Source organism: Gorilla gorilla, chromosome 2, assembly GCF_029281585.2.
Source record: "Gorilla gorilla gorilla isolate KB3781 chromosome 2, NHGRI_mGorGor1-v2.1_pri, whole genome shotgun sequence".
Classification (NCBI taxonomy): domain Eukaryota; kingdom Metazoa; phylum Chordata; class Mammalia; order Primates; family Hominidae; genus Gorilla; species Gorilla gorilla.
The window spans coordinates 42,112,975-42,127,882 of NC_086017.1; the positions used below are offsets into that span (position 1 = coordinate 42,112,975).

At 41.2% G+C, this 14,908-nt stretch overlaps 1 protein-coding gene and 1 pseudogene across 2 annotated transcripts in view; both read left to right on the forward strand.

Annotated features, from left to right (window-relative positions):
- The window catches only part of CMTM8 (CKLF like MARVEL transmembrane domain containing 8), a 131,392-nt gene that overhangs the window by 7,306 nt on the left and 109,178 nt on the right, over positions 1 to 14,908 (forward strand). The gene's annotated exons all lie outside the window — the stretch shown is intronic.
- LOC109026058 (keratin, type I cytoskeletal 18-like) lies at positions 475 to 14,592 on the forward strand (annotated as a pseudogene).

The window sequence follows — 14,908 nt, forward strand, 5'->3', positions numbered from 1 at the left end:
CCATTTCATAAAAGCAATACCGGACATTTGTAGAAAAAACTTTTATTTATTATTATTATTACTTTGAGATAGAGTCTTGTTCTCTCCCCCAGGCTGGAGTGCAGTGGCGTGATCTTAGCTCACTGCAACCTTAGCTCACTGCAATCTCTGACTCTCAGGTTCAAGCGATGCTCATGCCTCAGCCTCCTGAGTAACTGGGTTTACAGGTATGCACACCACTGTGCCTGTCCAATTTTTGTATTTTTAGTAGAGACAGGGTTTCACGAAGTTAGCTAGGCCGGCCTCGAACTCCTGGCCTCAGGTGATCCACCCAGCTTGGCCTCACAGTTGTTCCAGAATTTAAGTTATATATTATCTGTAATTGTTTTTTAAAGCATACTCTCTTGTAAACTACTCTTTTTGTTTCCTGCTGTGACCATCTGTGCTGGATACCTTCCATTTGTCCTTCACATTCCCTCTCCACCCTGATCCTGCATGGACTTATTAAGGGCCCCCCTGCCATCTGATGTCCCACTGGCCACATCTACTGGTGTCATCAGCATGAGGCTGTTGGGTGAGAAGAGAGCAGGTTCTGGACATTCATTCCCCAGGGTTCCTCCCTGCTGGGTCTCTGCTGGTTGTCTGCGTCCCTCCACAGAAGACAGGCTACCTAGCAGCTCTCGGCACACTGCTTTTTTCCCTGAGTTTGATAACTATTCACTCACCCCTGCTTCTGATTGCCAAGTACTGCCCTATAGCTTGTGGTTTTCCTGTACCCTGCTATATAAACAACACCCTTATTAAACCCTACTCAGATTACCCAATCTGAATGTGCCTGCTTTCCTGCTGAGACCTGATATATTACCTGTTTTCATCAATGATTAATTTCTCATGGCATTCATAATGGCCACATAGTATTCCATAAATATCCAGGCTCCTACTGTTCAATGTATGTTTATTTCCTCCTTTTACCGGTTCCATAACATCTTTTAAGCTAAATCTTTCTGGATGTTCTTTAGTGTTTTCTGAGGATGATTACTTAGAATTGATAAGAGGGTATATGAATCTTCTTTAAAGATAAGTTTATTGGCTGGGCATAGTGGCTCATGCCTGTAATCCCAGCACTTTGGGAGGCTGAGGCAGGAGGATCACCTGAGGTCAGGAGTTCAAGAGCAGCCTGGCCAACATAACAAAACTCATCTCTACTAAAAATACAAAAATCAGCTGGGCGTAGTGGCAGGCACCTGTAATCCCAGCTACTCTGGAGACTGAGGCAGGAGAATCGCTTGAACCTGGGAGGCAGAGGTTGCAGTGAGCCGAGATTGCACCGCTGCACTCTAACCTGCGTGACAGAGTGAGACTATGTCCCAAAAAATAAAAATTAAAAAAAGATAGGTTTATTAAGATATACAGTAAATCCACATTGTTTAGTGTAGAGTTCTATGAGTTTTGGCATTTGTGTTTTTGAAAAATAGCTTTATTGAGATATAATTACATATAAAATTGACCTTTTTAAAGTCTACAACTCAGGGGTTTTTAGGATATTCACAGAGTTGTATAGTTATCACCACTCTCTTATTTTAGAATTTTTTTTCCCCTGAGATGGAGTCTCACTCTTTCGCCCAGGCTGGAGGGCGGTGGCACAATCTCAGCTCACTGCAACTTCCGCCTCCCAGGTTCAAGCAGTTCACCTGCATCAGTGTCCTGAGTAGCTGGGATTACAGGCGTGCGCCACCACACCTGGCTAATTTTTTCTTTTTTTTTCTGAAGTTTTAGCAGAGATGGAGTTTCACCATGTTGGCTAGGCTGGTCTCAAACTCCTGACCTCAAGTGATCCACCCACTTCAACCTCCCAAAGTGCTGAGATTACAGGCGCGCACCACCATGCCCAGCTAATTTTTGTATTTTTAGTAGAGATGAGGTTTCACCATGTTGGCCAGGCTGGTTTCGAACTCCTGGCCTCAAGTGATCCACCCATCTAGGCCTCCCAAAGAGATGAGATTATAGGCGTGAGCCACCAGACCCAGCTGAATATTTTCTCTTTTAAAAATTGTTTGAAATGTCTTCCTACTGTCACTACCCTTATTCAAAGAACGTTTTCACCCCTCAAAAACAACCTCATCCCTATTAGTAGTCACTCCCCATTCCTCCCTTCCCTCAACCTTTGGTAACAACCAAGTTACTTTCTATCTTTATGAATTTGCCTATTCTGGACATTTTACATAAATGGAATCCTATGTGGCCCTTTTGGTCTGACTTCATTCACTTAGCATCATGTTTTTAAGGGTCATCCCTGTTGTAGTATGTATCAGTACTTCATTATTTTTAAATTGTCAAATATTTCAATGATGTATACATTATTTTATTTACTCATCAGTTGATGGAGTTATAATAGGTACTTCGTGTTCATGTTTTAATATCTGAATCAGGGTGCAGCTTGTAATGGATGCCAAATTCATATACTGCTAAAACAAACAAAAACCTGGCAGCTGGGATTTCAATCTGGGTTCTGTTGCGTCTGTAGATCAATTTGGTGAGTACTGCCATCATAACAAAATGAAGTCTTATAACCTATGAACATGGGATGTTCATATTGCCTATTACGAATAATGCTGCTGTGAACTTTCATGTATAAGCTTTTTTTTTTGACACACAGTCTCACTTTGTTGCCCAGGCTGGGGTACAGTAGCGCAATCTTGGCTCACTGCAACCTCCGCCTCCCCAGTTTAAGTGATTCTCCATCCTCAGCCTCCTGAGTAGCTGGGATTACAGGCACCCACCACCACACCTGGCTAATTTTTGTGTTGTTTTAGTAGAAACTGGGTTTCACCACATTGGCCAGGTTGGTCTCGAACTCCTGACCTCAGGTGATCCACCTGCCTTGGCCTCCCAAAGTGCTGGGATTACAGGCATGAGCCACCACACCTGGCCCAAGTTTTTTTTTTTTAATTAAAAGTTTTTTTTTTAGAGACATGATCTCACTCTGTTGCCAGCCTGTAGTGCAGTGGCATCATCATAACTCACTGTAACCATAAACTCCTGGGCTTGAGCCCAGGCCTCCAAGTAGCTAGGACTACAGGTGTGGGCCATTGTGCCTGGCTAATTGTTTAATTTTTTGTGGAGACAGGGTCTTGAACTCCTGGCCTAAAGTGATCCTCCCACCTTGGCCTCTCACAGTACTGGATTACAGTCATGGCCCACTCTGCCCAGCCCATGTATGAGCTTTTATGGGTACATGTGTTTTCAGTCCTCTTGAGCATTTAGCAAGGAATGGAGTTACTGGGTAATGCGGAATCTTTTTTTTTTTTTTCTTTTTTTTGATACGGAGTCTCACGCTTTCGCCCAGGCCGCACTGCAGGCCTGGACTCCCAAAGGTAATGTGGAATCTTTATGTTTAATATTGAAGTGGCTCAGTGTGGTGGCTCACGCCTGTAATCCCACCACTTTGGGAGGTCAAGGCAGGCAGATCGCTTGAGCCCAGGAGTTCAAGACCAGCCTAGGCAACATGGTGGAACCCCATTTCTACAAAAAATAGAAAAAATTAGCTGGGCACGGTGGTGTGTGCCTGTAGTCCCAGCTACTCGGGAGGCTGAAGTCGGGGGATCACTTGAGCCAGGGAGGTTGAAGCTGCAGTGAGCTGAGATTGTGCCACTGCACTCCAGCCTGGGTGACAAAGTAAGATTCTACCTCAAAAAAAGAAAAAAAAAAAAATTGAAGCACTGCTAGACTGTTTCCAAAGGGACTGTTCTGCTTTACAATCCCTGCTGCAACATGAGAGTTCTAATTCTTCACATCCTCATCAAGACTTATTTTCTTTGATTCTGACCATCCTAGTGAATGTGAGATCGTATCTCATTGTGGTTTGGGTTTGCATTTTCATCATGACTAATGATATTGAGCAATCTTCATGTGCTTAGTGGTCATTTGTACATTTTCTTCAGAGAGCTGACTATTCAAATCCTTTGCCCATTTTAAAAATGGGTTAATTTGTCTTTTATTGTTGAGTTGTACAAGTTCTTTATACATTCTGGGATAAATCCCTTATCAGATATATGATTTGAAAGTATTTTTCTCCCATTCTGTCTGTTATCTTTTCACTTTTCTAGACGATGTCCTTAGAGGTACAAAGGTTCTTAATTTTGAAAAAGTCCAATTTTTATAGTTTTTCTTTTGTCATTTGTGCTTTTGATGTCATATCTGAGAAGGCTTTGACTAATCCAGGGTCACAAAGATATACTCTCTATTTTCTTCTAAAAGTTGTAGGTCTTATATTTAGGTCTATGATTCATTTTGCGTTCATTTTTGTATATGATGTGAGGGAAGGGTTTAACCTCAATCTTTCACATATGGATATCAATTGTCCCAGCACCATTTATTAAAAGACTGTTTTTCTCCCATTAAATTATCTTGGCACTCTTGTTGAAAATCAAATGATCATAAATATAATGGTTTATTTCTGGATTCTCAGTTATATTTGATTGATGCACATCTCTACTCTTATGCCAGTACCATGCTGTATTGATTACTGTAACTTTGTAGTAAGTTTTGAAATTCAAAATGCGAGTCCTCCAACTTGGTTCTTTTTTAAAGTTGCTTTGGCTATTCTGGGCCCCTTGCATTTCCAAATAAATTTTAGGATCAGCTTGTCATATAGTACCAAAACAAACTACCAAAGACCTGGCAGCTGGGATTTCAGTCTGGATTCTGTTGAATCTATAGATCAATTTGGTGAGTACTGCCATCATAACAACATCAAGTCTTATAATTTATGAACATGGGATGTCTTTATATCTATTTAGGTCTTCTCTAATTTCTTTCAACAATGTTTTGTAGTTTTCAGTATACATGTCTTGCCCTTCTTTTGTTAAATTTATTTCTAAGTATTTTATTCTTTTTGATGCTATTTTATTTCTTTTTGATGGCAGTATTTTCTTAAGTTCATGTTTGGATTGTTCAGTGCCAGGTTATAGAACTCCAATTGAGTTCTTTTTTATTTCTTTCTTTTATTTTATATAAAAAATTTATACAAAAAAATTATAGGGTTTCACCATGTTGCCCAGGCTGGTCTCGAACCCCTGAGCTCAAATGATCCACCTGTCTCGGCCTCCCAAATTGCTGGGATTACAGCCGTCAGCCATCATGCCCAGCCTCCAAATGAGTTCTATATCCTTTCTCTGGTATTCTATAACTTTGTTGACCTAATTTACTAGTTCTAATAATTATTTTGTGGTTCGACATATGTTTTTAAGGCTTTTGGTGTTGCTGCCAAAGTTATACAAAAAAGTTCATACCAGTTTGCATCCTAATGGTGTTTCAGCATATAACAAGATTTGTTTCTGCAAATACTCAAATTTTCTTTTGATATTTGCCAACTTGTTTGGGGTGGGAGATATTTGGAATAACAAAAACCAATTTGGCATGGGCACCAACTGGTCAGAGAGAACACTAGCTATAAATAATATTCAGGGGAGCCTGAACATGTGAAAAAGAGCAAATTGTTTTTATTTGCATTTCTGTGATCATTAAAGTTGAACATTTTAAATATGCTTATTAGACATCTATTTTTAATTAGTTCATTCATTTTTTTTGAGACAGGGTCTCACTCTGTTGCCCAGGCTGGAGTGCAGTGGTGTGATCATTGCTTACTGCAGCCTCAACCTCCTGGGCTCAGGTGATCCTCCCACCTCAGCCTCCCAAGTAACTGGGACTACAGACACATGCCACCACACCCCGCTAATTTTTTGTATTTTTGGTGGAGACAGGGTTTCGCCATGTTGCCCAGATTGGTCTTGAACTCCTGGGCTCAAGCAGTCCACCTGCCTCAGCCTCCCAAAATGCTAGGATTACATACCTAAGCCATCATGCCCAGCCACATCTGTTACTTTTTATTATTATTCATGCCACTTTTTTTGTCAGAAATTCTCATTTGTATGAAATCTAAACTGTTATCTTCCTTTAGCCTTCTGGGCATTACTTAGCTAAACAGGGCTTCCCAAGCCACAAGGTTACACAAATATTTGAAGAAAATATAGGGGAATTTTTTTTTTTTAATATTTACTTTTTTGGTTGGGTGTGGTGGCTCACACCTGTAATCCTAGCATTTTGGGAGGCTGAGGCAGGTGGATGGCTTGAGCTCAGGAGTTCGAGACTAGTCTGGGCAACATGATGAAACCCGGTCTCTACAAAAAACACAAAAATTAGCTGGTCATGGTGGTATGTGCCTGTAGTCCCAGCTATTTGGGAGGCTGAGGTGGGAGGATGGCTTGAGCCCAGGAAGTGGAGGTTGCAGTGAGCCATGACCGTGCTGTCACTGCACTCCAGCCTGGGCAACAGAGCCAGACCCTGTCTCAGAAAAAATAAAAAAAATTTACCGTCTTAAATTTTAAGAAGTCTTTTTGTGTGTATAATGTAAGAATTTTACTTCTTTACCCAAGTGGATATCCAGTTGCATCACTATTAATCATGTTTTATTTCCTTATATGCAGAACTAATTCTTAACCCTATTTTGTTCTATTCCTGTGTGAATTCCCAGGCCGTTTTAATTATTATAGTGTTATCGTGTATTTTAATATTCAATAGGGTAAGCCATACAAAATTTTCTATTTCTTTGCTATCGCTGTATACTTATACTAACATTCAAGGTGATATTTAGAATCAATGTGTCTTAAATTCCATTTCAACTTGGATCGTGATTTCATTATATTTATAAACTAATTTGAGGAGTTGACTTTCTGATGCCAAATCTTACCATCTGGGAATGTTGTATCTCTTCATTTATTCAGGTTATTTTATGTTCTTAAAGTGCTGAGTTTTTTCCAGATGAATCTTAGGCATTTCTTACTCAGTTTTAAGTATTTTCAATTTTTGATAAATGGGATTTGTCAAAAATGAATTGGATTTCACTCATTTCTGATTATTTGTGATTTATAAGAAAGCTGTTAATTTTTAAATTTTGGTCTTGTGTGTAGCTATCTCGAGTTATTCTCATACTTTTTGAATATGGGTGGTTTTCATTTTCTTTTTATACTTTTTTCCATTATTGCATAGGCTAAGATTGCCAGTATAATGTCAAATAATTGGGATGATGTAGATATCCTTGGCTTGCTCATAACTTTAATTGGATATTTCCAGTATTATGATAGTACAGTTTTAACTGTAGGGTCTGTTATTCTTTATTGAGTTAAGGAAGGGAAGTTAACTGTGTACCCTTTTTAATTAGGAATGATTTGAGCAGTATGAATGGGAATGGACCTAGGAGATAGGATTGTTTTGGTGGGGAAGTGCTTTTTATTGAGGTGATCATTTGAGGTTTGTTTACTTCAGTTGGCTAATGTAGTGAATTGTATTAGGAAACCTAATGTTGAATTATTCTTGTACTCTTGGGATAACCTCTACTTAGTTGTATTATTTTGATAAACTATTGAATTTAAATGTTTTTTACTCTTGGATTTGATTTATTAATATCACATCTAGGGATATTGTGGCTATGTGCATATGTAAAATCAGCCTTAGTTTCCTTTGCTATATTCCATTTTGTCTAATTCTAATCCTGTCAGACCAGCTTTTTTTGTAGCATTTATTTATTTTCTTGTCCCTTTATCTTTTTTTTTTTTTTTTTGGAGACAAAGTCTCACTCTGTCACCCAGGCTGGAGTGCAGTTGGCACAATCTTGGCCCACTGCAACCTTTGCCTCTAAGGTTCAAGTGATTCTCCTGCCTCAGCCTCCCTAGTAGCTGGGATTACAGTCGTCCGCCATCACGCCCGGCTAATTATTTTTGTATTTTTATTTTAGTAGCGACAGGGTTTCACCATGCTAGCCAGGCTGGTCTCAAACTCCTGACCTCAGGAGATCCACCTGCCTCAGCCTCCCAAAGTGCTGGGATTACAGGCGTGAGCCACCATGCCTGGCCTCTTCATCTTTTTAAACTAATCGTGGTAATTTTTTCACCATGCATTTCTCCAATTTCTTTTTCAAGAGACCAGGTCTTGCTATGTTGCCCAAGCTGGAGTGCAGTGGCTGTTCACAGGTGAGATCATAGTACACTTCAGCTTTGAACTAATGACCTCAGACAATCCTCCCACCTCAGCCTCCCAAGTAGCTGGGACTGCAGGTGAGCACTAATGTGCCCAGCTTGTCCCTTTATGTTTTTATTTTTTTCAGGGGGGAGGATGGAGTTTCACGCTTGTTGCCCAGGCTGGAGTGCAATGGCACAATCTCAGCTCACTGCAACCTCTGCCTCCCAGGTTCAAGTGATCCTCCTGCCTCAGCCTCCCAAGTAGCTGGGATCACAGGTGCACACCATCATGCCCAGCTAATTTTTGTATTTTTAGTAGAAACGGTGTTTTACCATGTTGGCCAGGCTGGTCTCGAACTCCTGACTTCAGGTAATCCACCCACCTCGGTCTCCCAAAATGCTGGGATTACAGGTGTGGGCCACTGCACCCGGCCTTGTCCCTTTATTTTTTAATTGAGTGGGATTTGTATAACATAAAATTAACCAGTTTAAAATGAACAATTGAGTGGCATTTACTACATTTACAATGTTGTGCAATTGCCACTTCTAATTCCAAAACACTTCATGTTCTCCAAAAGGAGACACCCCTTTTATTTTTTACCTTTCCTTGTCATCTTGTTATAAGTACATCTTCTATATGTATCATATAGTTAGATTTTATTTGTATACCCAGTCTGAGAACTTGTCTTCCGATATGGAAATTTAACACATTTATATTTATTGTGATTATTTAGAATTCTTAGTTTTTCTTATTTTTTCCTCTAGTGATTGAAAGTTATAAATTCTATTTTGTTTGGAGTTACTTTAAAATTTTTACCCCAAATTTTAAGCTCAAAATTTTCTAAATATCCAGATAATTAATCAAGATATATAATTATATGATTCCATTCAAAAGACAATACCTTCCTCCTTACCTATTCCTGGCCACGTACTTTGTGTCAGCCAACTTTCTCTGGATTAAAAAAAGAAAATGACAGCTTTATTGAGATACAGTTTACATACTGTAAAGTTCACCCATTCAAAGTATACAACTAAGTGGCTTTTAGAATATTCATAGCATTGTACAATCATCACTATAACTACTTTTAGAACATTTTCATTACCCTAAAAAGAAACCCCATACCCACTAACATATATTCTCCATTTCTTCCCAAATCCTCCCTCCACCAGCTCTAGTCAGCTACTAATCTACTGTCTGTCTCTATAAATTTGCCTATTTTGGACATTTCCTATAAAGGGAGTCCTGTAATATGTGGTCTTCTTTGACTTATTTTTGTGGCTTCTTTCACTTAGCATAGTATTTTCAAGATTTATCCATGTTGTGGCGTGTATCAGTATTTCATTTCTTTTTTTTTAACCAGCTAATAGACCATTGTGTAGAAATACCACATTTTATTCATCTGTTCATGGACATTTGTTTGTTTCTGCCTTTTAACTATTATTAATAATGCTGTTAAGAATATTTATGTAGAAGGTTTTGTGTGGATATATATTTTTATTTCTCTTGAATATATTTCATGCTGTTAAGAGTGGAACTGCTATCATCATATGGTAACTCTCCATTTAACATTTTGAGGAACTGCCAGACTGTTTTTCAAAGTGTGTGTGCCATTTTACAATTCCTGTACTACTTTTTAAAAAATGATTTCTTAGGAATCATTGCTTGGCAGTCATCTTAAGATTCCCACCCATATTACTGAACAACTATTTAGACTTAACCACAAATTTAAATTTGTTCACACTATTACTTTTCATGTTATTTTTTGTGTCACGTACTTTCTTGATTTTTCATTTTGCTGGAGGTACCTTTTTTGAGTAATTATTTTAGAAAGGGTTTGAAAGTGGTAAACTTTTTGAGTCATTGCACATCCATTTCATCTTTCTTTTATCTTCATACTTGAATAATAATTTGGTTAGTATAAAGCTATAGATCTCAAAATTTCTTTTCATTAATTTTTACTCAGTTATTTTTTTGGAGGGGTGAGGACAGGATCTCACCCTGCCACCCAGGATGGAGTGCAGTGACATGATCTTGGCTCAGTGCAGCCTCAACATCCCCAGGCTCAGGTGATCCTCCTACTTCAGCCTCTCGAGTAGCTGGGACTACAGGCACTTGCCACCATGCCCAGCTAATTTTTTTGTATCTTTTGTAGAGACAGGATTTCGCCACATTGCCCAGTCTGGTCTCAAACTCCTCGGCTCAAGCGATACGCCTGCGTTGGCCTCCCAAAGTGCTGGGGTTACAGGTATGAGCCACTGTGCCCAGCCAAGAAAATTTTTTTAAGTTAATTCTTTGAGGATATTGTTCCATTGTCTTCTAACATCCAGTGTTTTTTGTTTTTTGGTTTGTTTAGTTGTTATTAGGGTGTCACTCTGTCACCTAGGCTGGAATGCTGTGACTCAAACATGGCTCAATGCAGCCTCAGCCTCCTGTGCAGGTGGGACCACAGGTGTGCACCACCACGCCTGGATAATTTTTTTTATTTTTTGTAGAGATAGGAGTCTCACTTTGTTGCCCAGGCGGGTCTCCAATTCCTGGGCTCAAGCAAGCCTTCTGCCTCGGCTTCCCAGAGTGCTGGGATTACAGGTGTGAGTCACTGTATCTGGCTGCATTCAGTGTTGTTAATAAGAGACTTGATGGTCTGGTAGTATCTAAACAGGCCTGCTAGGCTCAGTACCTCCCAGACCTTGTCCATTCATGAATGTGCATTCCCACAGACTTTGTTACAGCAGAATCTTGCGTGAATGATGTCTTGCACTACTACCCATGCAAATGTAGCACTGGTGGTGTAGCAATAAATTGTAGGTGAAATGGGAGTGTTAAATACAGGAGAAATGACTTATGAAAGGCAGTTTTGTAACCATGTAAGATAATTATAGGGAAGTTTCTTCAGGTTGATGTAGTTTGGAATAAAAGATTGTTAAGGCCTTCCTTGGAGTTTCCCAAGTCCTGGTGGGATCTCTCCCTGCCCTCACTCTAATCTGGGAGGACTTAGGGAGACAAAGTTCCTTCTCTCAGGACAGCTCTAGCCTGATATTTCCTGGTGTTCCCTGCTGAGAATATTCCTTTCCTCTATTGCAGTAAACTGTAACTTCTATAATGTTTGTCAGAGGGCTAGCTTTCACTGGGCTTCAAATCCACTCCTCTGTGGGAATCAGGTTCTCTTTTCCTTTTAAGTAACTAAATGGTCTTTTTCCCTCACTAGAAGCTTTTGAAATTGTTTCCCTATCTTTAGGGATCTATGGTGATATCTCCCTAGATACCACTGTATGTCTGGAAGAAGCATGATCTCAGATCACTGCAACCTCTGCTTCCTGGGTTCGAACAATTCTTTGTCCCAGAAGCTGGGATTACAGGCATGGCCACTATGCCCGGCTAATTTGTGTATTGTTATTAGAGACAGGTTTTTGCCATGTTGGCCCAGCTGGTCTCAAACTCCTGACCTCAAGTGATCCACCCACCTCAGCCTCCCAAAGTGCTGGGATTACAGGAGTGAGCCACAACACTGGAAAGGCATTCTTTATTTGTCCTCCTTGCCACTTTTTGGGCTCTTTATAAGTACTATACAAATCTAGCTTCGGCATAGGGAGATTTCTCTTATTTTCTGCATTGGTTCTTTGTTTTCTCCACTAAAGGAATCTTTATTCAATCCAGGAGTTCCAGGAGAGATTAAACTGTCTTCAATATCTCCTAATTTTTCTTTCATATTTCTCTTTGTACTTTGCAAATAGTGTAATTTTCTAGGAAAATTACACTTTAAGCCCAAATTCAAATTTCCAGTTAAGTATGCTCTGCCTTTCAACCCATCTATTGCTTTATTATGGCTTTAATAGTTTTAATTCCCAACAGTTAGTCATTCTAAAATGTTTGCTTTTAGTCTAATCTCTTTTTTATTGAATCACTTTAAGGATCTTGAGTGTATTTTCTTTGTTTACCGAGAGACCACTTCTGCTTGTTGAATCTCTTGCTTCTCCTGTGCTGTTTTCTTCAGTCATTTGGTGATTAATGGTTGTCCACGTTTGTAATAGTAGATGAGATGACTGGAGACTGTTTGCTCAGCTTAAGTGAGAATCCCTGTACCTCGGCAGTGAATACAGGTTTTCATCATGTGATATGCATCTGGTGATTTTTCAGAGGAAGGGAAATATTGACAGGGCTGGGAGGGGGAAACTAGGGGTAGTGGGGCTGCATGGGCTTTCTTAAGATGTGTGCAAATAGCTTCTTGAAGCAGCTGGAAATCTCAAATCTTTATCTTGGGGGCTATTTCCAGAAGTCGCTGCTGGAGGGAGGGGGAAGATAATTAACTCGGTAGTTTCTAAGCCTTTAAATGTACTCCTTAGCAGATTACCCTTAACTCATTCCCTCTCCAACTTTTGTTATTGCTTCTAATCTTTGGTTTATCTGGGGGTCTGTTTGGAGGCTTGATTTTTTCAGTAGGTCCTCTATTTTCTGCTCCAGAGCTGCAGACAAGAAACTCCCTTGCTTATCATTAGTTTGTTCTCAAGTGCCTTCCAGGAAGTTCTCGCTGCTCCAGACTGCTGTTGCTGCTTTCTAGCTTTTCAGCACTACTACGTATTTTTTTAATTTGGGAGTGGGAGACGTTTCAGTGGAATTTGGGGAGGATAAAGAGGTCCTAGCTACAAAGAAGTTCAGTAGTTTTGTTATTCACTTATAGACATTTTAAACGTATATAAGGAATAATGACCCTCTTTCTGTGTTGTGAATATTTTTTCTAGCTTATCCCTTAGTCTTATTTACAGTGCTTTGTTTTGTTTTGTTTTGTTTTGTTTTTTTGCGATAGTCTTGCTCTGTCACCCAGGCTGGAGTGCAGTGGCATGATCACAGCTCACTGCAGCCTCGACCTCCCAGGCTCAAGTGAGCCTCTCACTTTAGCCTCCTGAGTAGCTGGGACTACAGGCACGTGCCACCATGCCTGGCTGATTTTTTTAATTTTTTTGTGGAGATGGGGTCTCAGTTTGGTGCCCAGGCTGTTCTCAAACTTCTGGGCTCAAGCAATCCTCCTGCTCTGGCCTCCCAAAGTGCCATAGTGACTTTATTTACAAAATCTAAAGTTTATCTTCAAATCTCTCAGTCTTACTGTTTTCCCCACGTTGGGTGTCATCCTTAGAAAGTACTATCTCACTACACGTCAGCAAAGCGTGAGTTCTGTCCCCTCGCTTCCCCACCCCACTGCCCCCGGACAGCGTGAGCTTCACCACTCGTTCCACCTTCTCCTCCAACTACCAGTCCGTGGGCTCTGTCCAGGGGCCCAGCTACTGGCATCCAGCCAGTCAGCAGTGCAGCCAGCATCTATGCAGGCGCCGGAGGGCTGGGGGGGGCTCTGGTTCCTGGATCGCCGTGTCCTGCTCCACCAGCTTCCAGGGTGGCATGGGGTCCGGGGACCTGGCCGCAGGGACGGCCAGGGGTCTGGCAGGAATGGGAGGCATCCAAAACGGGAAGGAGACCATGCAAAGCCTGAACGACTGCCTGGCCTCCTACCTAGACAGAGTGAGGAAGCTGGAGACCGTGAACCGGAGGCTGGAGAGCAAAATCCCCTGAAGGGACCCCAGGTCAGAGACTGGGCCATTACTTCAAGACCATCAAAGACCTGAGGGCTCAGATCTTCTCAAATACTATGGACAATGCCCGCATTGTTCTGCAGATTGACAATGCCTGTCTTGCTGCTGATGACTTTAGAGTCAAGTATGAGACAGAACTGGCCATGTGCCAGTCTTTGGAGAATGATATTCATGGGCTCTTCAAGGTCATTGATGACACCAATGTCACTCGGCTGCAGCTGGAGACAGAGATCAAGGCTCTCAAGGAGGAGCTGCTCTTCATGAAGAAGAACCACGAAGAGGAAGTAAAAGGCCTACAAGCCCAGATTGCCAGCTCTGGGTTGACCGTGGAGGTAGATGCCCCCAAATCTCAGGACCTCGCCAAGATCATGGCAGACATCCAGGCCCAATATGACAAGCTGGCTCGGAAGAACTGAGAGGAGCTGGACAAGTACTGGTCTCAGCAGATTGAGGAGAGCACCACAGTGGTCACCACACAGTCCGCCAAGGTTGGAGCTGCTGAGATGCCACTCACGGAGCTGAGATGTGCAGTCCAGTCCTTGGAGATTGACCTGGACTCCATGAGAAATGTGAAGGCCAGCCTGGAGAACAGCCTGAGGGAGGTGGAGGCCCGCTACACCCTGCAGATAGAGCAGCTCAACGGGATCCTGCTGCACCTGGAGTCACAGCTGGCACTGACCCAGGCAGAGGGACAGCACCAGGCCCAGGAGTACAAGGCCCTGCTGAACATCAAGGTCAAGCTGGAGGCTGAGATCGCCAGCTACCATCGCCTGTTGGAAGATGGCGAGGACTTCAATCTTGGTGATGCCCTGGACAGCAGCAACTCCATGCAAACCATCCAAAAGACCACCACCTGCCGGAGAGTGGATGGCAAAGTGGTGTCTGAGACCAACGACACCAAAGTTCTGAGACATTAAGCCAGCAGAAGCAGGGTACCCTTTGGGGATCAGGAGGCCAATAAAAAGTTCAGAGGTCATTGGAAAAAAAAAGTATTATCTTGCTAACAAAGCTAAATATAATGAACTATATGTTAATATTTTGCCTATATTTTTCATGTGCTTTAAAATATTTAACTTTAATATTGAAATGCATTTCAGCAGAAATATAAAGTTGGGCTCTAATTTTGTTTTCAAATGTCTACTCAGTTGTCCCAACATTTCATATTGGTAAATTCATTGTACATTCCCTTACCTGGATTGCTTTCTGTTTTTCATTTACTACTTGTATGTGCTTGGGTTCAACTGTATACTTTCTAGTCTGTTCTACTCTTTGTTTCCATGTTTTAATACCTGTAGTTCTAGATTACATGTTAACATCTGATAGGATAATCTATC